The 24,411-nt window shown below is 43.7% G+C and overlaps 1 protein-coding gene across 7 annotated transcripts in view; it reads right to left on the minus strand.

Moving 5' to 3' along the window:
- Window positions 1–13,529, minus strand: part of LOC119535969 (LIM domain containing preferred translocation partner in lipoma) — a 740,701-nt gene extending 727,172 nt beyond the window's left edge. For 3 of the 7 annotated variants that reach the window (XM_037838441.1, XM_037838450.1, XM_037838386.1), the window contains exon 1: window positions 13,384–13,529. The gene's annotated coding sequence lies outside the window, so the exon portion shown is untranslated. Of the gene's footprint in view, window positions 1–9,040; window positions 9,214–13,193; window positions 13,301–13,383 lie in introns of those variants that run through there. The other 4 variants (XM_037838408.1, XM_037838391.1, XM_037838458.1 and 1 more) reach the window with 4 other exon arrangements.
- Window positions 13,530–24,411: the final 10,882 nt, after the last annotated feature.

Raw genomic sequence — 24,411 nt, forward strand, 5'->3', positions numbered from 1 at the left:
ACAGGGGAGTGAATCTCCCTGGCAACGTGGAATATGACTCCCGGAGAGGAATGTAGACCCGGCATCGTGGGATGGAGAACATCTTCTTGACCAAAAGGGGGATGTGAAAGGAAATGAAATAAGCTTCAGTGGCAGAGAGATTCCAAAACGAGCCGAGAGATCACTCTGGAGGGCACTCTTACGCACACTTTAGACAACCCTTTTTAGGTTCTAAAGAATTGGGGTAGCTGGTGGTGGATACCTGAAACTATTAAACTACAACCCAGAACCCATGAATCTCGAAGACAGTTGCATAAAAATGTAGCTTATGAGGGGTGACAATGGGATTGGGAATGCCATAAGGACCAAACTCCACTTTGTCTAGTTTATGGATGGATGTGTAGAAAAGTAGGGGAAGGAAACAAACAGACAAAGGTACCCAGTGTTCTTTTTTACTTCAATTGCTCTTTTTCACTCTAATTATTATTCTTGTTATTTTTGTGTGTGTGCTAATGAAGGTGTCAGGGATTGATTTAGGTGATGAATGTACAACTATGTAATGGTACTGTAAACAATCGAAAGTACAATTTGTTTTGTATGACTGCGTGGTATGTGAATATATCTCAATAAAATGATGATTAAAAAAAAAAAAAAATCCTGGTGAAGACAAACAGAAACAAGTAGGTTTACACATTGCTAGTAACTGTGCAAATTAAAATTAGTACAGTCTTTCTGGAGGCTGGGTGGCAAATGGTATGAAGAGTAATAGAAATATTTGGTACTTTTGCCCCTATATTCTCCTCTGGAAGAACTTAAAATTTATTTAGCCAGTCCAACATTTATTTAAGGTTTACTATAGATCATACTCTATGGGGAAATACAAGAGAAATGGTCCGAGGGGTCTTATCATCTGATGGGTGACACTACACATCACAGGCTTTGATGCTTCACCACATTGAACATATAATTCTTTCTCACTATTGCATTACATGGAAGGCACTGTTATCCCCCTTTTTATAGATGAGGTTAAGTAATTAGTACAAGGTTAAATGGCTAACAAGTGGCAGAGCCATGCTGTCTGACTTAGCAAAACATCCATGCAGTGGAGATGACATACATTCGGATAACCACATAACACAAGGGAGAAAACGGTAATGGTGGTAAGGAAAAGTCGATGTGCAAAAGAAACAATTAATTGTCTTTAGGAATTTAGAAAAGAGTAAAAGTTCTTTGCTGTAGCCATTTATCACTACATTTTTTTAACACACTGAAATGTATTTAATTTTTAAAAAAAGAAAAGGAAAGAAAACTCTCCCGGTGCCTACTGTGGTTTATAGTTACACTAGGATTTATCAATTTCCACAAATCTTTAGTTGCCTAAAATATAGATATAAAGTCCAGGCAAAAACAAGGAAAAGCTCCTTTGTAATAACATTACGCAAAAAGAAACACTGTACAAATACACAAAAGAGAGCATGTGCTTTTGTGGGGTTAAGATTAGGGTTATGGTCTCAAAAAGAGATCAGAGGGATAAAACAGCTGTATTTGGGTAAGAGTTCTGGCATTTTTTTCTGTAAAGGTGATGAATGTTTTGTAAATGACTCCTTTTGTACCTGGCTTATTTCACTCAACATGATGATTTCAAGGTTTATCCATATTGACGCATACATCAGAACTTACTCCTTTTTACAGCTGAATAATATTCCATTGGATGTATAAACATTTGTTTATCCATTTATCCATTGACGGACACTTGGGCTGCTTCCACCTTTTGGCAACTGTGAATAATGCTGCTTTGAACAACAGTATGCAAATATCTGTTCGGGTCCCTGCTTTCAATTCTTTGGGGTATACAACCAGAAATGGGGTAGTTCTATGTTTAAAATTTCGAGGAACCACCAAACTGTTTTCTACAGCAGGTGCACCATTTTACATTCTAATCAACAGGGTATGAGGTTTCTTATTCCCCCACATCCTCTCCAACATTTGCTATTTTCCTTTTTCGTTTGGTTTTGTTTTAATAATAGCCATTCTAGTGGGTGTGAAGTGGAATCTCATAGTTTTGATTGGCCAATCATCCATTTTTAACTCACTCTGCCTTTTCAATTTGGTTAAAATGATCCTGGGATCCTAAGTAGAAAGAGGACCCCAGGATAAAGCTGTTATAAGTTTCTTTTCCCAGGAAGTAAAAAAAAAAAAAAAAAAAGGTCAGAGTTGAAAGGCCTCAAATCATCTTATTCCAAGTCTTCAACCAATGCCTGAATTTTCACTACAGCCTTCCCATAAGCCACTGCTTGAATTTGAATATCTCCAGTCATTAGCAATTCTGTAATTTCAGAAACAGTCCATTCCATTCAGAGCTAAGAGGTATCTTTATTAAGATAAAAAGGAGTGGAAATCCTCCTCTTGAAAGAGAGCTATCTCAACAACCATGCACTCTGTCATCCTTCTGAAATACTTGGCAAGGACGGGATCACTACGGAGTTATACTGAACCAGAGCTGTTTGACTTTCGGTGTGTGGCCCTCTCTAGGCCTCGGTTTCCTCTTGTGCAAAATGAGAAGATTGGGTGATCTTTATTCTACCTGTGGAACATCTCTCATAATTCATTGCCTCAACCCTAATTCAGTTTTGCTTTATTATTTTGCTTGGCTATTGCAGTATTTCCAGCTGTCTCTAGTACCCTCTGTCCAATCCAACCAGTGTACCGTAACCAACTATTGTCCTAAAGGACAGATCCAATCACTTCCCCACATGATGATTCCCTCAATATACAGTCTTAACTCCTTGGTACAGCAATGAAGACCCTTCACAACCTAGGCCCAACCCCGCCTTTTCAGCCTCATCTCCAGGGCCTCTCTAATATGCAGTCCACCACGGACTCCAATTTTCCAAAGCACCATGCACTTTCTCACCTCCATGTCTTTGCCCAAGTTGGTTATCTGGTTAAATATCCTCTCCTCTCTTCCTGCAACAAATTTCCACTCATCTTTTAAGGCCCAGGTCAAATGATAGTCTCCTCATCTGTGAATTTTTCTCCAGGTCTCTAGAGTCCATCATTGTCCAAATAGAGCCGCCATATATTTTTTGCACATGCTTTTATATACTCTCTCGATTATTTACATGACTTCCTTGAAGGCAGGGATCACATGGCATTTGTGTTTCCATTTCCAAAACCCAGACTAGAGGTTCACTCATTCATTTACATGTAAACCTGGCACATGTGTCAAGTGAATGAACACATGAATGTGTCAAATCAATGGGCACAGGTATCTTTAAGGTCCTGTCCAGCTGTCATTACTAGGACCCTGATAATTGCCAAGGGAGGCTGCCTATCTGTGGCCAAGAAGAAGAGGGATTTCCAGGGTGATAATGACCATACTACTGGAAAGCTGACCCACCTTTCACCTCATTCTAAGAAAAGGTTATACTTACCCGCCCTGATACTGCAGCGTTCACCTTCCCATGACTCAGCTCACCCCACCCTCTGTGTGGCACCTCACTATTGCAGTTCCTGAAAATGATTTGTTTTCATGCCAAACAAGACAGAAACTCCAGGTGCCAAGCAATTTTTTTTTCTTCCTGGGAAATAAATAAGAATCGTCTTCAGTGGAAATTCATTAGGAAGAATAAGTCCAGGTTACTCTGGTGACCTCCTGCCACAGAACTTAGTTCAGCCTTGGGATTCCACTGTTACAGTTAGAAACCATTACCAAGAGGAGCCTTGGGAGGAAAAACAATAGATTTCAAACCCAGCTAAATTATGTACATGAACAAAGACTCTTGAGGGTAGTTGCCCCTCCCAAGTGGGTCTAAGCCTTCCCTTCAAGGCCAACCCAAGCCACAGCACTTCCAATGAGCTTCTTTGCATGCTCCAGTGGACTGGCACTTTCTGTAAGTCCTTTTTTGTACCACTCTCATGACACTTTCTTATGATTAACACATTTTTATCAACCCTAATAAACTATAAGGGCTTACAATCTTGACATCCCTGGCCCCTTCAAACTTTGTCCAACTTTACCTTTATAAAAGCAGTTCATTCAAAAACACCTAGCACCTCCTCTAACAAAAGCATGGATCTTAACTGAGTCCCTACCTTGTGCCTAACTACATCTGCATTACTTGCACTACCTCACATACTACTTACCTACACATAGGGTGACCACATATGTATCCTCCAAATCAGAACACCTCTGAGAGTGAAAGGGGATACTGTTAATAACTGCACTGGGACACAAGCAAACACCAGGGCTCTCCTGGGCCAACTAGAAAGGACAGTCAATCTCTGCAGGAAGTAGGTACTGTTGCAACTGCTATTTTTACAGATAAGGACACTGAGGCTCAGGTTAAGGACATATTCTCAGGAAAATGCCAAAGAATTTGCACTGTATATTTCCACATCATCCTCTCCTGAGCAGGGGGAAGGAGGGGACATCTGGAAGGCCTCTACAAGGTGGCAGCAGAGCTGTTGGTTGATGGCCGGACGGATCAATGAATGCTGACAACGGCTACTGCAGGAAGAGTGACTGCACCATGTAGGAGCAAGGCCACAGCACGCTTCTTGAAAGTCAGTGCAATAACCCCACCCTGTCCTGATCCTAATGCTTACAAGCCCCATGAAAGGTTCCCATGCAGGTTTCAGAGGAACGCCTGGCTCCACCCCTCAGCACAGCTTCCTGTGCAGGGGCTTTTCCTGCCACAATGTGATGCCAAAACACAAACACTTACTGCAGTAGAAGCTAACCTTGAAGGGCTGAAAAACACAAAAACTCAACACAAACAAACTCCAAGAAGCAATGGAATGGCCATAGCCAAAGTAGACACACTGCACAGCCATTCACTGCTGACGAACCATCTCGCTGTACAGCCTGGTGTTGCCTGTGAATGTCTGTAGCTCTCACCCCACTTTGCAGAGCACAGTATTCTTAGCAGCAGTGTCCTCTTTAATAAGAGGTCTAAAGAGAAAGCAAGTGGGTAAACCGGAAAGCGCCTATGGCCACCCCAGGGGAGCAGCCTCTATTAAATGGTAGAGCAAGGACTTGAACTTGGAGTTCTCTGGGTCTAAATGTCATGATCTCCACCAGTAGCGTAAGGTGCTATCACTATGTGGCAGACCCCTCTGGAACCACCAGCAATGCCACAACGAGCAGAACCTTGGCCACGTGCACACTACATTACTACTTATAAAGCAGTGTCACAGAAACTTCTCTGGTTCTCAAAACAGCATTGTGATGTATCGCATAATCTCTATTTGAAGGCTCAGGATGTCCTGGAATTTATTTAAGATCACAGGGGTAGTGGGTGGCTCAAACACAGTTTGTTTTTTGCCCTACACCAAAAAACACTGACGATGACCCTGCCAAAATGATAGCATGGCGAGACCTAGATGCTTGGGCTCTGTGGTTCCCAACCTGAGTCTCAGCCTGGCCCTCCAAAGCCTCAGAGACAGACAACTAATGCTTCTAATTCATATGCAATGAAATAATAATGGTTTTTTTGCCTGTGGATAGGGCTTACTAAGGGCTTCTACATCAATTATCTCACACTCACTTGCAGAAGTTAAGGAGCGTGACAGGAACTTTACAGGTGGGAGTTTGATTCTCACTCTGCCACTTAGGGCTTGGTGCCCCAATGGGAAGGTTTCTTCACCCCTGAAATCTCTTCCTCACTTTCTTCATAACAGGTCTAATCCTGCCAACCCATCTCTTGGATTGCAATTGGGAACTAAGTAATAAAAACAATTGTAAAATACATTTGCCACATAAAAAGTGCTATGAAAGCTAAGACATGCTAATGGGTTCTGTGAGACGAGTTGTGATGGGCAGCTTTAAGAGGGAAGGATAAGACAGAAGGATCTACCCTGTAATGCATCTGAGACTGGCAATCTGAAAACCTAAAGGCTAGCAAAAATAAGTAAATACAAAAAGTGGGCTGGTGAGGAATTGGGAGTGGGGGGGGCTTGTCACTAAGCAGGGAACCTTGGCATTAGCACAGAGTCAGAAACAGCTTGATTCTTCCAAACAAGTGATAGGCGTAATGGCAGTAACCTAAACAAATTTCCAAACCACACACATACTCCAACTAGGCTGTCTTAATCACTTTGTTTTCAAAGTGCAAAGCAGAAGGTTTAAACACAAAGTACAAAGATCTCCAAGTCACATCCCCTCCCAAAATTCTCCAAAGGAAAGCCCCTGGAGAGTGGGAGTGGGGTGGGGAAGGAATGTATCAGACACAGCAGAAACTGAAACTCAAGAAAACCTTAGAAAGAGAGATGGCCAGGACTGACGGCCATTGCCCAACTCCAGCTCAGCTAACCAGCAGTGTGAATGCAAGCAAGACTGTCACTCTCAGCGTCCCAACTGCCTTCTCTGTACAATGAGTGATCAGGCTGCACTGACCGCCAAGGCCGCAGACCACTCTGTGATTTCTAAACACTTGTAAAGCAGAAACTGGCTGCCATCTCACTGCATCTCCTACTGCCTATAAACTATGGTGCCCGTGAAATAGTTCCTTCCAGCCAAGCTGATAAGCTGGCAAATAATTAGAAAGACTAGAGTAGGGATTAAACTGTCTGATCTGATTCTACTAGCAAACAGCTTCTGGAATCCATTTTTCCCACTCTACTCTGCCAATCTAGTACAGGTTCCTCCCCTGGAACACCCCAGAAGCTTCCTAAGCAGGGTCCCTGCCTCCAGTCTTGACCTGCTATCACTCTACCACCAGAGCTCTCTGAAATATAGATCCAACCAGACCATCCCTAGCCCAAGAAGTAACAAACGGCCCTGGACCCCTTACCACCATCACTGCCATCCTCCTTAGCTCAATCTACCAGTCCTTTATAGTCCACCTCTCTCTAGCCAGCACCATCTTTAACAATGATCTCCAATCACACACTTCCATTACCCAAACACTCTCAGGTCTCAGGCCTGTGCACACACATCAAGGTCTTTCAGCCTGGAAAACCCCTCTATACTTGTCCACCAGGTGAACTCCTACTCATGCTTCAAAACCCAATTCAAATGTCTATTTTTCCATGAGCTTTCACCAGTTTTTCCAGTTGGGTAGTCGCTTCTTTCTTAAGTACTCCCATTAACCCTCTTTTCATCACCCTGTTAGGGCCTTTACCACATTCTATTTCAGTCTCACTCCATTTGCCAGAATGAAGATCCTTCAAGGCAGAGTTTGTCTTAATTACCCTTGTAAACCAGTATCCAACATTTCTGCCGGGCATACAGTAATCACACAATACACATGTGCTGAACTGAATGCAAGAGACTGAGGTGCATGTAATTACATAAGCATAACAGAAAAGGGTGGAATGGGGTGAGAAGCCTGGGAAGGGCTTCATGGCACAAGTTGGGTTTTGAACTTGATGTTAAAGGATCAGACGATTCCAACAGGCAAAGACAGAAGGGCAGGAAATTCCCAGGTAGAGAAAAGAGCATAAGCCAAGGTATGGGTTAAGAAATCAGAGCAATGTTCAAGGACAACATAGCCACCCGGCTGTGTGAGGGAAGAGTGGAAGAGTGGTCACAATTCAATTAACCTCTGCGTAAACAGTCTAGCACCTTTCAACTCTGCAAGCCCAGTCCCCCAATCATAACCCTAAGGATGGGACTGCCCAATACCAGCTGTGGGAGCTATGGCATAGGTAAGTCCACAGGCCCAAGCTTTGGGGTCAATAAAAAAGTCCACCCTCTCTTACCAGTGCTATTCTTCACTTAAGACATATTTCCAAGTGCTAGGCACTCTTCTAGGCACAGGAAATATGGCCATGAACAAAACACCTAACCATGATCCTCATGAAGCTTATTTTAAAGTGGAGGGCATACAACAGTAAATATGTCAGGTCAGGTGGTGGTGATTTATGTTTTATTGTGTCAATAAATGTTTTTCATTTATCAAACAGTTCTTTAACATCTTCAGGATTCAGAGATGAAAGGAATTCAAAGATGAAAAACCTGGTACCATTACCAGGGTCAGTCTTCCCTGCTAGATAACAAGCAGCTCATTTCAGCCTTTATCTGTGAGTCCTCAAACTGCAAATGACCCACCTGAGACAACCAGGCTATAGGAGAACTTTAGTTGATCCCTTGCAGTCCTGAGTCAGAAGGCCTTTCTGGAGGAAAAGATCAGCATGGCCAAGGGAAGGATAGAACACAGCAGGAGCTATTTGGCTCAACACCAAAAAAAGCATCTTCCATTAGCACAGGAGCCATATGATCAAGAATAATTGGTATTAACACCCTCCATCACTTCTCCACGTGGCTCCTTTCTTGCCCCAACTATCTCTCTATAGGGACTCATCAAATCCTTATCATCACAGAAGACTGTGGAGTAGGGTATTGAGAGGGGCAGACGATTTGCTTGAGAGGCTCTATCCTTTCCAGTCAGGATTGGAGAGAGAAGACACCAAAGGATAGAAGGCATGACAGCATCTGAAGAGAGATGAAAGGGCAAGGCCTACACCAGTGTGGAAAGGAAAAGCCTGCTTGCCCATGTCCCGGTGAATGGTGACTAATTAAATTCCAAGGAAGGATGCTGACAATGTTGGTTTGAACTTATCTTGCTGTGGGCATAGCAGAGTATGGTGATATAGCTATAGATCAGGCAAAGGTTCAAAACTCGGCCATGTCACTTTGTAGTTGTGTGCCTCTCCAACTATTTTCTCACCTGCAAAATGAGACTAATAAGCATAAAATCTACTTTAATGAATCAGTATGAGAATTATATAAGCACACAGTAAGCACTCAGAAATTCTTTTAAATATCATTATTATAGTTAAGGAAGAATGACAGGAAAATAAATCTTTTCTAACCCTAATTCTGACTTACCTGCTTCCAAGCATTAATCCCATTAACCCTCTGGCCACCCACCCACCCTATTCATAGAAAGTCAGGAGAAGTGAAGTCCCCATAAATACAGTCAATGTCCCATCTTATTTCTGTGATTTGCATTAAGAAGGCACCAGCCATTTCCTCCAAGGGTCTGGGCAGGCAAGTCCGGGCAGCCTGTAGCCAACTCCTACATCACAACTCCATTCCTTCCCTCCTTCCTCTCACCTTCATGTTCTCTGCCTCAGTTGTACCTTCAAGCCAGCCCATGGACTTCCACCCAGAAACTAGTTTACTGCATGCAGCACAACTTTACCTCTCCCTTCCTCACGGCAGTTTCTTCTAGCAAGGCGCAGCCATATTCCAGGAAGAGTCGCCGCCCACCAACGCACAAACTCAGCTCTCAGCTCCTAATTACTGCCCCGGGTCAAAGTCTCAGGTTCACTCAGCTAGTTACTAAATGTGTTACTTTGTCTCTTTCATTACCAGCCAAATACCTAATCCCACAGAAATGGTTGTGGAGCCCCTGCCCAGGCTTGTACTCATATACAAGCTCTAAGGACCCACTGAATGGCCCCTTAAACCTTACAAGATAAATTTAAACCTACTTAGCAAAAATAAAAACTCTCCCTTTCTCCATCTTCTATAACCCCCTTCATGCTGGCCATTCAAAATGCAGCCTCAAAAATAGACCATCTTCCTCCCTATTTCCGCATCTACTACCTTTGCCTAATAGGTCCATGTTGCGGTTTGCTAAGGCTACTGGAATGCAAAATACCAGAAATGGATTGGCTTTTACAAAGGGGGTATATTTGGTTACAAAGTTACAGTCTTAAGGCCATAAATGTCCATTGAAAGGCATCAACAATGTGGTACCTTCACTGAAGAACACCGATGGCATCTGGAGAACCTCTGTTAGCTGGGAAGGCACGTGGCTGGCACCTGCTTGCTCCTAGGTTGTGTTTCAAAATGGCTTTCTCCAAAATGTCTCTCTAAACTGCAGCTGCTCTGAGTTCTTCTGTCTGAGCTCTTATAGAGCTCAGGTAAACTAATTAAGACCCATGCTGAATGGGCGGGGCCACACCTCCATGGAAATAATCTAATCAGAGTTATCACCTACAGTTGGGTGAGGCACAGCTCCATCAAAACAACCTAATCCAAACATCCCAACCTAATCAACACTAATACATCTGCCCCCACAAGGTTGCATTAAAGAACATGGCATTTGGGGGGACATAATACATCCAAACCAGCACAGTCTGTCTCTCACCTGTCCTTCTTCCACTTGGACAACTCCAACTTAGCCCTAAAGATTTCAATACAGACACCACTCCCTCTGCGGTGGCTTCCCTGAGGTAGTTCCTCCTTGGTACAGAACAGCCAAAATATACCCCGTACAGCACTTAACACACTGACAACCCCTCCCCACACACACACCCCTGTGTGCTTCTCAAGAACAAAGCCCACGTCCTCCCCTTCTTTGTACTCTCAGGGCAAAGCCAGTTGTAGGCCCAGAACATGTGTCCTTCATGCATTGCTATTCTCCTGTCTATATGAAAACAGCTGTGCTCCATTCCCTGATTTCCCCATGCAACCTGGCTTTTTTTTTTTTTAAATCTCCCTGTCCATTTTCTATTTAATGCAGCAAGTCTCTGGCCTAAGAGGGCCTTCCCAGTCCCTTAAGTTGTTCTGTCCTTGGCCAAAACCCTATCATTCCAGCATCTTAAGTCGTAGTTCCGAAATCGAATCCAATCTGACTCTTCCCCCAATCCCAATTAACCCATGCTAGGTCCACAGCAGGATAAAGTCACATGCTAACATCAAAAGTCAAAGGTTCTGGGTTGTAATTTTGAGTGGATTCCTAATTAGCTGTGTGACCTTGGGCAAGGGTTAAAGTGGAAATGACAGTGCCACCATGCCTAATTCTTGGGTGTTTTTTGAGATTCACCTGAAATCTCTGATGAGAAAGTGTTTTATAAAGTGTAAAGCACTGTTACATTCATAAAGGGTATAATTAACAAATTTTATCAAATCTAAGCCATCAGTTGTAAGACGTAATATTACCAACTTATAATGGAAAAAAGCTGCTCAACAATGACACATTCGTGATTATAAGAAATCCCAATTTCAGTGATGTTAAACTATGAAAAAAAGTCATTTAGAATTGATTAAATATAGTTTATTCATCTCAGCAAAATAGAGGAATGTGCTATACAATTTTCACGATATTTCCCAATGAGGCATAGAATATACTTTGTTATACATGACGAATGAACACACACCGGTAATAGTTTCAAGCCAAATTACTGCCTCTCACTGGAATCTGGGTGGCAATAACCTTCCCACTGCCAGTTCCTCCCCCTCCAAATCATGTCCCAGCCCATTCAAAACCCTCAAAGGATGACTTCAAGTCATATCCAAACTCCAACACCCAGTATTTTTAAGGCCCTTCATAATCAAGCCTCCTCTCCCACTCACTATTGTCTGGAACTAATTGTTCACCTTCCCCAGAGAATTCACCTCTCTATGTGTGACCCCAGGAAGGGTCCTACTCAGTCCCAGCCATACTAATCAGCTTAGGAACTCAGCTTCTCTTCTTCATCCCCAAAGCCAACTCTAGGCCACCCACTGCTTACATGGCCCCAGTCCTGCACCCACCACTGGTCAGACAACTAATCCCAATCGCTTCTCTTCCATCTAAATATCCTAGACAGTAATGGCCTGGGTAATGTGGTTGGGAGGCAGCCTTACAAATACATAATTACAAAATCCACACTCTAGGAACCCTGGAAAGAGAAAGGTTGGTGATGGGGTAGAGAGGACCCTACTGGGAGTTCTGGCCCTGCATTATTCACTACTATTCACTGTTGGCTCCGGGATTGCACCCACCCTCTCTTGTTTCCCTATCAGTAAGAATGAGGGAGGGTGAGGATGGGATGGGGGATTGGCTGCTTTCTAAAAGTGCCCCAATCCAGTTTCCCTCCTTCCACTTTAAGGCTTTCTAAAACTGCACATGTGCTGGGAGGGGTAAGCCACTAAGTCACTAACATATTAACAAGAATGAGTTTTATTGGAAGGCAAGCAATTGAGAAAAGAGGGTGGGAGAGAGACAGAGAAAGTGGATAGGAAAGTAAAGTAAACGAGTCTGATATTAAGCAACTAGCTCGGAGATAACGAGTTTTTGATGATCGGGTTTCTTGTTGGGGGCAGGAAGTCATTGGATCTTGAGAAGCAAAGGGATGGGAAAGGAGGGGAAGGGGAAGGGAAAGGAGGGGAAGGGAAAGGGAAAAGAAAAGGGGAAGGGGAAGGGAAAGGGAAAAGAAAAGGGGAAGGGGAAGGGAAAGGGAAAGGGAAAAGAAAAGGGAAAGGGAAAGGGAAAGGGAAAGGAAGCTGGAGAGCTCTGAGGGTTCCCTTAGGACCCAGCCGTCCCACAGACACTGCCCTGTTCCTCTACCTAGGCAGTAGTCCACTATCTCATCTCTTGTACCCTGCTCCCCAATCGCACGCCCCCAACACAGTAATATTTACAGTTTCATCCCCACCCCCAACACTTTATTTAATCCCCTCTGGTCCTGCAGTTCTCTCGCGAAAATGCCCTTTCTCCATGCCACTCGCTGGCTTCGGAAAACTCCCCCATCCTTCGATAGCGCTTACCAATTACAGCACCAACAAGCAAAAATTGAAACTGTTTGCCCAGAGCCCCTTAAAACTTTATCCATGCCCTTTCCCCAGCACTTAGCACTTTCTACCTTTGGTCAGATTTGGCTCCCTGGTTCGACTGCGCACTTCCTGAGGTCAGGGACTGTGTCTCAAACTCCTTTCTGACCCAACACACCCTACACAGCTCCTGGCACACATTGGGTGCTCGAGCAATGTTCAGAGAAAGGAACCTAGGAATCAGGAAACTTCTATTTTATTTTCGGCTCTCGTGAGTGACTTTGGGGGAGACCCTTCTCTCTGGGCCTCAGTTGCCCCGACTGTAAAATGGGGGAACTTGGAGGACTCAGTTCCTACGGCCTTTCCACTATGACAACTGTGATTCCGCGAAAGCTCTAAGCGGTTGGGCGTGGCCCCGCCCCCTGGGCGCCCAGAAAAGCCCAAAAATGGGGCGCGCAGGAGAGGGCTCCAGCACCGCCCAGCACAGGGTCGACACTTCCCGAAAAACTCTGGATCCCCCTCCTCCATGGCGTGCACCCGGTGATTGGGCCGCGGCCGGCACTTCCGCACCACGGGCCCAGTGGCCCAGGCAAGGCGCGCACCCTATGCCCTGAGCCCCGCGCTTCTGACACCCCGGAGCGCCTCCGGCCCGGGTAGGGCTGGGGGTTCCCGAGGCGCCTGCGGGCGGCGGGTGGGGGGAAGGAAGGAGGATTTGCAACAATACCTCAGGGAGGAGGCAGCCGGGGCAGCAGCGGCGGCGGCTGGAGGCGGAGGCAGAGACGGAGGAGGAGGTGCCCGAGCACTCCCCCTCCCATTGTCCCCAGCCCCGGACAGGCCCGGCCCCGCGTCCCGCACCGGCCCCGCGGAGCGCGCCGCCCGCGTCCCGAGCCCCGGGCGGTGCAGCCAGCCCTTACCTTGCAGCGCCCGGCTCTCCCCCGCTTGCTAAAGCTACTTATCCCGGGAAAGCTCACGCGGGGTCCGGGAGCGAACCCACAGACAAAAAGTGAAACTTCGGCAGGGCTGGAGCGGCTGCTGGTTGGTGCCTTTCCCCCTCCTTCCTCCCCACCGTCCCCACCCCCTCCCCTCGGTCTCCCGTGCGGTGCCCTGAGCGCTGGAGGCTGACGTCAGGGGCCCGAATTCCTGACTTTGCCTGCACGCATTTGTCCATGTAAGGTATGGGAAGGCGTGTGCCCGCGGGGCCGCCGCGCAGCGCTCGCCTGGAGGGGGAGGGGACGCCCGCCGCGGGCAGTGGTTTTGCCAAAAGGTGGGCGCACAGAGCGCATTGCATTTCCTTGGAGGAAGAGGAGGAGACGCGGGAATGCAGGAGACTTGCAAAGGAGAAGGGGAAAGAGGGAGGTGTGGAGGCTTTGCCTGCACTGGAGGAAGAGGAAGGAGATGTAGAAAGAGGAAGTGGCCCGAGTCGTGGGGTTGCTGGAGGAATGGGGGAGCCTGCGTCTTCTATTAAGGCGCCAAAGTAGGGCGCTGAGCCTGGGAGGAAGAGAGCCTGCCATGGAATTCTCTTCCAAGATCTTGCTCGTAAGCCCCGCCCTGGATTCCCAGCAAGTCTGAAAACTTACAGGGTGTCAGAATTGGCAAGTGACCAACTCCCAACTGGTCCACTTCACGCATTAGAAAATTGAATTTCTCAGAAGAGAAATGACTTGCACAGGGTCATACACTCAACAGCTCCAGGAGTGGAACCCAGGTACTCTGCCTCCCAGCAGTGTTCCTGCCTCCAGAGCCCTGACTCCCTCCTTCCCACTAAGAAGTGAACTGGGTTAGAAATCAGCGGGCAGCACGGACCACCCGGTGAAGTGATTTTGTACTAAACTTGGCTTTGGAGCCAATTCCTGGAAGGCTGTGATTGACAATGAGCTCTGAATAGCCATAACAATCAGTTGCTTCAGGCCAACTTCCTTGTGCTGTGCTCAAGTAAATGGATCCTTGGAGTTAAACGTTTACTTCACATGCCTGTCCAGAAGTCCAAAATGCGAACTGGCTAAACTGGTTTGAATAAAGACAAGCCTGCCCGTTGAAGATTTGAGTTGGATTTTTTTCCTTTGACATAGGTAAATGTGAACCATGATGAAAACGCCGTTTACTTGGTCAAAGGGCTAAAATGAGGGGCAACCATTGACTGGAAGGTGGAAACTTTGTTTCCTTTAATTCTTTCCTACTGATTTCTAAAATAATAACCCCTCACCTCAGCACTTACAAAAAGCACTTTTTCACCAGTTTATTGAATCTTCATGTAAGTTAGATAAGACAAATTGTAGTTCCTCTTTTACATTTGGGGAAAATACTCAGGTAAAGTGACTTGCCCAATGTCACAAAAGTGACTGAACCAACACCTCTCTCTCTGTCTTTCTCTCTCTCTCTCTCTCTCTCTCTCTCTCTCTCACACACACACACACACACACACCTATATAGGTCACCTGACCAATCCCATGATTTTTTTCACCTGCCTTCCCTGTGGGACCTAATTCCATTCTCCAAAACTTTGTTCTTCTGAAGTTTGGTGGGTTTTTTGTTTTTTTTTTTTGTTTTTTTTTTCTTTGAGTAGGCATTAAGGAAATAAATGTGAAAACTTGTTATTGCACTTATTTATCAAGTACCTTCTCTTTGTGGAGGGTCTTTGAATTCAGACATTTCCAATTAACCTCTCTGTTCCTTTCAGCTTTCTCATTGTACGTACAAAAATGCAAACGTAGTAGCAGAAAGATAAGGTCAAGAATACCTATTCCATACAATAATTAAGTATTTTCCTCTTTGCAACAAATATGGTTTGAAATAGGAAATATGAACAGTTAAAATTATTTGTTCTGGGGCTTTAAGCTGATCAGCCCCAGAATTCACCCACCCTATCTTCAATATATTCAGCAAACCCATGTCAGAGTGCTACTTTTTAGTATGAGAAAGCCCCAGGATTCATCCAGTCTTCATTGGATGTAACAGCAATTGGCCAATATTTCGTTTTCCCCCCAGTAACCCACTTATAAAGAATAATAGAATTCTAATGAGAGTTAATAAGGTTTAATAAGGTAAATTAGAGTCATTCATTTCCTCCACCATTCACATTATAAGAGTGCTACACTGGATCCAGAAATGCTACTAATTACATTGAACTGTTGTATGGGTATATGGGGAAGATCACTGTGTTTCTCCTCCTGAATATGAATGGCTCAGATGACCATGGTGTAATCATAAGCATTATATAAAGTTAATCACAAAAGATACTTGCAACACTGGAGGTACTCACCAGGAGTATAAGCAACAAAGCCGAAAATTGGGTGCTTGGTGAACTACAAGCAACGTTGTCATCGGTGCAAACCCAAACAAAAAGCGGCCTTCTCCTGCGCTGTTCTGGTTACTTTTGTAATCTCGCTTTCCTCAACATCCCTATTAAAATTTGTTGTGGTCAGGGGCTTGGGCCGGAAGGGAAGATTGCATAACTTTTGAGACTCAGTGCTAGAGATATGCAGGTTTATCAGCACAGAAACTAGAAGCAGCACAGAATTTCAGGTCAGCAAGGGTACTATAGGTCAAGGATTGCACACAGGTTGTCTGAAGGCCTGGAGGAGCATTCTCACTGACCTGGCGTGTTAGCACAAAAGGCTTTTAGGCAGGACGGGCCGTGGCCTCCACCACTCCCTTTCACCCTTTACAGTCCTTTACCCGAAGGTCTTGTGTAGCTCAATTTCATTGAGTGCGTATGATATGCCAGGCACTGTTCTAAAGATTTTCATATGCAATTCATTTAATCCTGGCAAAACTATTCTGTGATAGGCATTATTTTCTCTATTTGGGCCATGAGGAAACTGAGACCCAGGGAGTTAGGGAACTTGCTCAGACTCACAGAGCAAGAACATGGAGAGCTGAGATTCCACCCGGAGCCCAGGCAGCCTAGCACCTGGCTCACCCACTGCTGAGTGGTTTCAGTTTGAAAACTCCAATATGGGAACTCAAGACTGAGAGGAAAAGTTACAAGAGGCTACTAGAGAAGTAATAAGGACAAGAGGGGCCCGGAAGATGAAAAGGTAGATACCAATCTGATGTCAGCTTTCCCCAGCTTAAACCCTCAGGCCAATTCCTTCCTATAGTTTGCACAGCCCTTATGATTTGGCACATACCTGTCCCTTCCGCCTCATTTCTGCCAGTCTTTCACATAACTCCAGTGGATTAAAGCTGTTAGTGGTTGTTCTAGTTTGCTAACGCTGCAGAATGCAAAACACCAGAGATGGATTGGCTTTTATAAAAAGGGGGTTTATTTGGCTACACAGTTATAGTCTTAAGGCCATAAAGTGTCCAAGGTAACACATCAGTAATTGGGTACCTTCACTGGAGGATGGCCAATGGCGTCCGGAAAACCTCTGTTAGCTGGGAAGGCACGTGGCTGGTGTCTGCTCCAAAGTTCTGGTTTCAAAATGGCTTTCTCCCAGGATGTTCCTCTCTAGCAAGCTTGCTCCTCTTCAAAACATCACTCACAGCTGCACTAAGTTCCTTCTCTTTGAGTCAGCTCATTTATATGGCTCCACTGATCAAGGCCCACCCTGAATGGGTGGGGCCATGCCTCCATGGGAATATCTCATCAGAGTCATCACCCACAATGTGGGGCACATTCCAAGCAAATCTAATCAGCACCAAAGATTAATCTGCCCCACAAGACTACATCAAAGATAATGGCATTTGGGGGACACAATACATTCAAACCTGCACAGTGGTTTCCCAAGGGCATCCTACCTCTCCATGCTTATCTGCCTTTGCACAGGTTTTTCTTTCTCCCAGGAGCCCTCTTCCTTCCGTATGCACCTGGCAGACTCCTAATCAACTTATTCTTAAGCATCACTTCTGAGAGGTCTCCCAGCCCAATGGCCACCTCCAGCCTAGTTCACTGACCCTAGAGTTCTCTTGTCACTCTATCATTATTGACATTCAATTGTTTTTTTTGTTTTTTTTCTTTATTAATAACTTTATTAATTATTTTTCCAGTATTGAGAATCAGTCTTGATACCATTTGCTCATCAGGTTTTTTTTTTTTTTTTTAATTCAGTTTTATTGAAATATATTCACAAACCATACAGTCATCCATGGTATACAATCAACTGTTCACAGTATGATCATATAGTTATGCGTTCATCACCACAATCTGTTTCTGAACATTTTCCTTACATCAGAAAGAATCAGAATAAGAATAAAAAATAAAAGTGAAAAGAGAATACCCAAACCATCCCCCCATCCCACCCTATTTGTCATTTAGTTTTTACTCCCATTTTTCTACTGATTTTTTTTCAATTTTTTAACTTTGTTTATCAAAAAATTAAAAACAAACAGGCAAACAACAACCAAAAAAACCCCACAACATTTCAAACAAAGCAATGGATTAAGGAAAACAAATAACCTAAAATAACTACTTTGCTTCCAATATGTTCCTACCATACCCCAAGAAAATTAATAAACCATGACATTCGATTGTTTTTGTTCTTGTCTTTCTTAGTCAAAGGCAGAGGAAGAGAGCAAAGGTGGTAGGGCTGGTGAATTTAAATAACATCAGATACCTACATCAAGAGATGAGGCCTGAATGCAAGCAGAGCACTGGGAAGGGAGAGGAAATCAAGTGAACCTGACCATGTGGAAGTAGAACCAGGACTTGGCATGGGGAGAAGCAAAGGCAGGAAGGTTTATAACCCTTGCCTCGCCCTAAAACTGCTGTGTGACCTTATGGCAAGTCACTTCCTCTCTGGTCTCAATTTCTTTATCTGTACAACTAGATTCTTGGTTGTGATGCTAGCTCTTCAGTTTGATGCTACTTTCTATCCAGTGGCCAAATTCATCTTCCCAAAGCACAGCATGCCAGATTATACTCTGAAATTTGCAAAAGTTCTGGGTTTGAGTCTGAACCCTTCAGCCACCCTTTCCTGGCTCCATGAGTCAAACCCCATATTAGTTAGGGTTCTCCAGGGAGACAGAATCAACAAGAGATATCTATAAATTTAAGATTTTGTAAAAGTGTCTCACGTAACTGGGTTTGCACGAGTCCAAATTCCGTAGGGCAGGCAGCAAACAGGCAACTTCAATGCAGATAGATGTTCGATGAACTCCTCAGGCAGCAAACTGGCAACTTCAATGAACTCCTTAGGAAATGCTTCGCTGGTTAGCTGAGGAAGAAGTGAAGGTCCTCTATCTGTCTTGCGTAAAAGTCTTCAACTGATTGGATTAAATCCAGCTGATTGAATTCTCTCATTGCTGAAGACACACCCTTTGTTGATGTAATCAGTCACAGCTGCAGCCAATTGACTGATGATTTAATAAACCAGCCTCTGGTTTATTAACCAGCCAGAAATGTCCTTGCGGTAATGGTTAGGCCAGTGCTAGCTTGACCAGACACCTGGGTACCATCACCTGGCCAAGTTGACACATGAACCTAACCATCACAAACCCTAGTGACTTTTTTCCAACCATAGACTGCATCCCCACCTCCCCACCACTGCCACACAAATACACACACACACAACACACAGCTTCCTGCACTTCCCTACTTCTGATCCTCTTCTCATTTAGTTTCCTCCTCCTGAAACACTTCTGTTTTCTAAGAAAGGTATGCATTCAATTATCCCATTGCACTGTAATACTTTTTAGGTATGTTTGATCTCCTCCTCTCAAATATAAAATCCTTTAGGATTCATGTTTTGTTCATCTCTGCCTCCTCAGCAGATCAAGCAGTACCTGTCCCTTGTGAGCAAATATTATTCAGTGAGTGAATGAGTGAGTCCTTCATGTCTGCTAGAAAAGCATCATAACGGATACCCTCTCCCTGGAAGGCTGATCATATTATCTTAGAACTAGGGCCAGGAGGGAGGAGAGGAGGAGGACTAATATTTGCTGTTTGTTACAATGTATGTACTATCCTAGGCCTTCCCACATTTACCGTGTATAAATTTTATAAATTAGATCTGAGGATACAGTTCAGCTATAGAAATAGGCAAGGAATTAAAACAGTGGTTATTTTGCAACTTTATATCAGATTCTTAAAAACCACCCAAGGTTGTTTTTTTCCAGGAAGAAGTAAGCACAAGTGACAGTTTTAATATTTGATATGTGCTGTTATATGGTCAAGCATAGTTTTCTTCCCAAGAATGTAGCACCGGTGTGTGGTGCAAACAAGACCTCTGGGTGACTTTGGTGAGAATAAGCATCAGCCTTTTGTAAAGAGATGAAAACTTGATATGGTAAACAATAGTGGTATGCTTTTAGTAAAGGTAGCATTAAAGTTAATGAAGCAGCTTACAAAAGCTTTGGTTATTCTCTGTTCTTCATACCTCACTGTACAATGGGAAAAAATGTTCTCAGTGTAAATACATTTATCAGAGTTCCTGAAGAATGGTTTCACCCTTTTTAGAGTATGAGGTCTTTTCCTTTGGGGGGGGGGGTGTCGGTGGGAAATGGTGTCACAACCTACTTTCTTTATTGGCCTAGAGGAGTCAAGGCTCTGTGGACAATGACTTGTTTCTGCCCCATAGATTTCTGTACAATTTTACCCAGTTTTCAAGCCCAGTTTTCAGTCAGTGGCTGTAGAGTAACCACTGTTTGCACTTTGCCAGATCACAGGATCAAAATACTTGAGTGTGTTTGTGGCTATCCCAACTTAATATCCTGCACCAGTCTGCTAGCTTTTGACTTCAGGTAAGCTGTTAAAAACATATACATCATGTACCTCTTTTCATTCACATAAAACTGCAGTTGCAAATACAGTTTTTTAAATGCAATTTTATTGAAATATATTCACACACCATATATTTCATCCAAAGTATACAATCAGTGGCTCACAATATCATCATATAGTTGTGAATTCATCACCACAATTTTAGGACATTTTCATTACTCCAAAATAAAGAAAAAAAAAAAAAAAAAAAAAAAGAACACTCAAAACATCCCATAACCCTTATTTTCCCCCTACTATTTATATATTTTTTTCTTTATTTTATTACTCATCTGCCCATACACTGAATAAAGGGAGTGTCAGTTACAAGGTTTTCACAATCACACGGCCCCATGATAAAAGCTACATAGTTATATAATCACATCAAAAATCAAGTCTACTGGATTACAGTTCAACAGATTCAGGTATTACCTTCTAGCTATTCTAATACACTAGAAACTAAAAAGGAATATCTACATAATGCATTAAGAATAACTCCAGAATGACCTCTCAACTCTATTTGAAATCACTTAGCCACTGAAACTTTGTTTCATTTCTTTTCCTCCTTTTGGTCAAGAAGGCATTCTCAATCCCATGATGCCAGGGCCAGTCTCATCCCAGGGAGTCATATCCCACATAGTGGGGAGGGAAGTGAGTTTCTTTGCAGAGTTGGCTAAAAGAGAGAGGCCACATCTGAGCAACAAAAGAGGTTCTCTGGGGGTGATAATTTTAAGTAGGCTTAGCTTCTCTTTGCAAATACAAACTTCCACATCTGGAAGCCAGTGACCCTCCAGAGGTCAGGCAATACAGTCTAGCAGTGGGGACTGTCTGTGGTAGCCGAAATATTGTAGACAGAGCTTTAATCCCTCTTGGATTTACTCCCAGCAAGAAGTTTCAAGAAGGCTAAAATACAAAGGAAGACAGTTTATGATAGCATCTTTTTGTTCTAACAGGTTATGCACCTACAAACCATATTAGAATGGGAAAATAGTGTTGAGAAATACAGAGACATCCCTTACGTAGTAACACAAAGAGAATGCATAATACCAACTCTGAGGGAAGGGTCAGCTGAGATAGCTTGGCAGAGACCTCCCAGTGGACCACGGTTTGAACTGCATCAACTTCTTTAGCTGCACACCTCCTTTGATGTGACAGAGCAGGCAAGACTGAGCCTGGAGAACCCACAGATCTACCCCAGGCCCTGTTCAGGGCACACAAACATCTAACGCTCATTTTTGTATTCACCCAACAGCAGCAGGAGATAGAGGATGATCTCCAGGGGCTCGTACCTCACTGGCTCCTTTACAAAGCTGCCTAGATTTGTGTTACTGATGAAGGAGGTGGCATGCATGTGGGAATAGGCTTTAGAGTAGTCACTTGGCCTCAGTCATGGCTGGATGAGCAGCCTCACCCACTCCTCAGGGAGCAGAGCAAACATCAGGCTGGAGAGAGCATCTCAGCCCAACGTTAGGGATTTGATTAAATTCATTATTTCCAACTGCAGTTTTAGGTGAATGAGAGGAGGTGCGTGATGTGTGTTTTTAACAGCTTAATTGAAGTACAGTTTATATACCATAAAATTCATTCCTTTTAAATGTACAAGTTAATGATTTTTAGTAAGTTTACAGAGTTGTGTAACCATCACCACATTCTAATTTTAGAACATTTCCATCTCCCCAAAGAGAAATCTTGTGCCCATTTATAGTACTTCCCCACCTGCAGTACCAGGCAACCACTAACCTACTTTCTGTCTCTAAAGATTTGCCCACTCTGAACATTACATATAAATGGAATCATACAATGTATAGTCTTGTATCTGGCTTCTTTCACTTAGCATAATGTTTTCAAGGTTCATCCATATTGTAACATTTAGCAGTACTTCATTTCTTTTATCGCTAAATAATATTCCATTGTATGGATATACCACATTTTGTTTTTCCATTCTTCAGTTGGCAAATACTTAGATTATTTCCACCTTGGGGCTATAATGAGCAATGCTGCTATGAACATTCACATATAAGCCTTTGTGCAGTCATGTATTTTCATTTCTCTCGGTTATATGATATTTAAAAGTGGAAAAAAAAAGCATATAAAAAAGGATCTGAAAGGGTGTGTTCCAAGGTTTAAAAAGTGGTTATCTGCAGGTGGCAGGATGAGTTCTTCTTTTTGCTTATCTAAATTTTCTAATTTTCCTGCAAAGGACATAAATTGCTTTTAAATTTTCTTCTGTTGATAATAAGCTAAAGACAATAAATCTCTTCCTTTTTTTAAGACAAAAACCAAAGAAATATTTGGAAAGATGCAATCACTCATTTTGCACTTGAATCATCTCAACAATCCATGCCAGATGGTCTGTGTAGAGTATCATTTTGAAATATTTAATGAGATTTAGCCACACTTCTAACCCTTGGCACTTCACTCACTCAGTTAGCTAAGATATTCTGTATTAGTGGTATTTCTAGAGAAGGGATGGTGTAGACCTCAAACTGAATGAGATTAGGTTTCTCCTACTTTGAAGGATAAACTTAATTTTTAATTGCAAGCCCCCCATTATAGACAGTTTTTTAAATTTTTATTTCCTGCTTTTAAGTATGTAGACTCGTATCTTCTACAAGTTTTCCAACCTACATTTGAGAACCCTCAATCGCAACATGACTCAAAACTGAACTCACCTCATTCCTCCCTTCTCCGCATCTCCTTTTCCATTCATGAAGACCACCATCCCCACCACCACCAATCACTACCCACAGCCATTCTTGACTTCTCTCTCTCCCTCACCTCTCTTCCCAATCAGCTGTCAAGTCTGGCTGATTCTGCTCTTAAAGAGAGTTTTCCCATTTGTTCCCTTCTTTGAGGTTAGGTTCTCATTACTATGGGAGTCCCACCACTGATAACAGTTAACATTCACAGATTCAACTGTGTGAGCAGAGAGAGAAGAGAGAAGTAACAATTTAAATGCCACCAGCGGTCCTCTCCCCCAGGGTTCTTGTGAGTGTGAGATATGGTGTATGAACCGACTGGTCCGCTTGCACGAGCTCAGCCTCTGCCTGCCTTTTATAGTGCACTCTCACCTCACTGATTCCATTGTTTAGGTACCTGTGTTTTATTCAGCACATCCTTTAGTTAAAAGACAGCTGCTCTGGTGGAGAATGCAGGGGTATTGGCCTGCCCCACCTCGATGGTTGCTAACATGCCCACAGACATAGGGGACTGGTGGTTTGATGGATTGAGCCCTCTACCACAGAATTTGCCCTTGGGAAGACTGTTGCTGCAAAGGAGAGGCTAGGCCTCCCTGTAATTGTGCCTAAGAGCCTCCTCCCGAGTGCCTCTTTGTTGCTCAGATGTGGCCCTCTCTCTCTAGCTAAGCCAACTTGAAAGGTGAAATCACTGTCCTCTCCCCTACATGGGATCAGACACCCAGGGTAGTGAATCTCCCTGGCAACATGGAATATGACTCCCAGGGAGGAATGTAGACCCGGCATCGTGGGATGGAGAACATCTTCTTGACCAAAAGGGGGATGTGAATGGAAATGAAATAAACTTCAGTGGCAGAGAGATTCCAAAAAGAGCCGAGAGGTCACTCTGGTGGGCACTCTTATGCACAATATAGACAACCCTTTTTAGGTTCTAATGAATTGGGGTAGCTGGTGGTAGATACCTGAAACTATCAAAATACAACCCAGAACCCATGAATCTTGAAGACAATTGTATAAAAATGTGGCTTATGAGGAGGGACAGTGGGATTGGGGTGGGCCATGGGGATCACACTCCCGTTTGTCTAGTCTGTGGATGGATGAGTGGAAAGGTGGGGGAAGGAAACAAACAAACAGACAAGGGCGCCCAGTGTTTATTATTCTGGTTATTTTTGTGTGTGGTAATGAGGGTGTTGGGGATTGATTTTGGTGATGAATGCACAACTATGTAATGGTACTGTGAACAATCGAATGTATGATTTGTTTTGTATGACTGTGTGGTATGTGAATATATCTCAATAAAATGAATATTAAAAAAAAAAAAAAAAAAGCCAGCCAGCTGCTGCTTCTGGTGCTCAAGCAATAAACAGCAATGGGTCCCAAGCTGGAGGAAAATTGGGCTGTGTCAGGCTCCAGTGTGACCTCCGTCTTATGTATTTTTCAAGGACAATTTTCACTCTGGGCAATTCACAATATATGCTTTCATTCCAGTCACTAACCCTTACGTTAAGTTAGGATTCTATGGTCACCAGGAAAATCCACGTGCGTTTTGA

Source organism: Choloepus didactylus, chromosome 1, assembly GCF_015220235.1.
Source record: "Choloepus didactylus isolate mChoDid1 chromosome 1, mChoDid1.pri, whole genome shotgun sequence".
Lineage (NCBI taxonomy): Eukaryota > Metazoa > Chordata > Mammalia > Pilosa > Megalonychidae > Choloepus > Choloepus didactylus.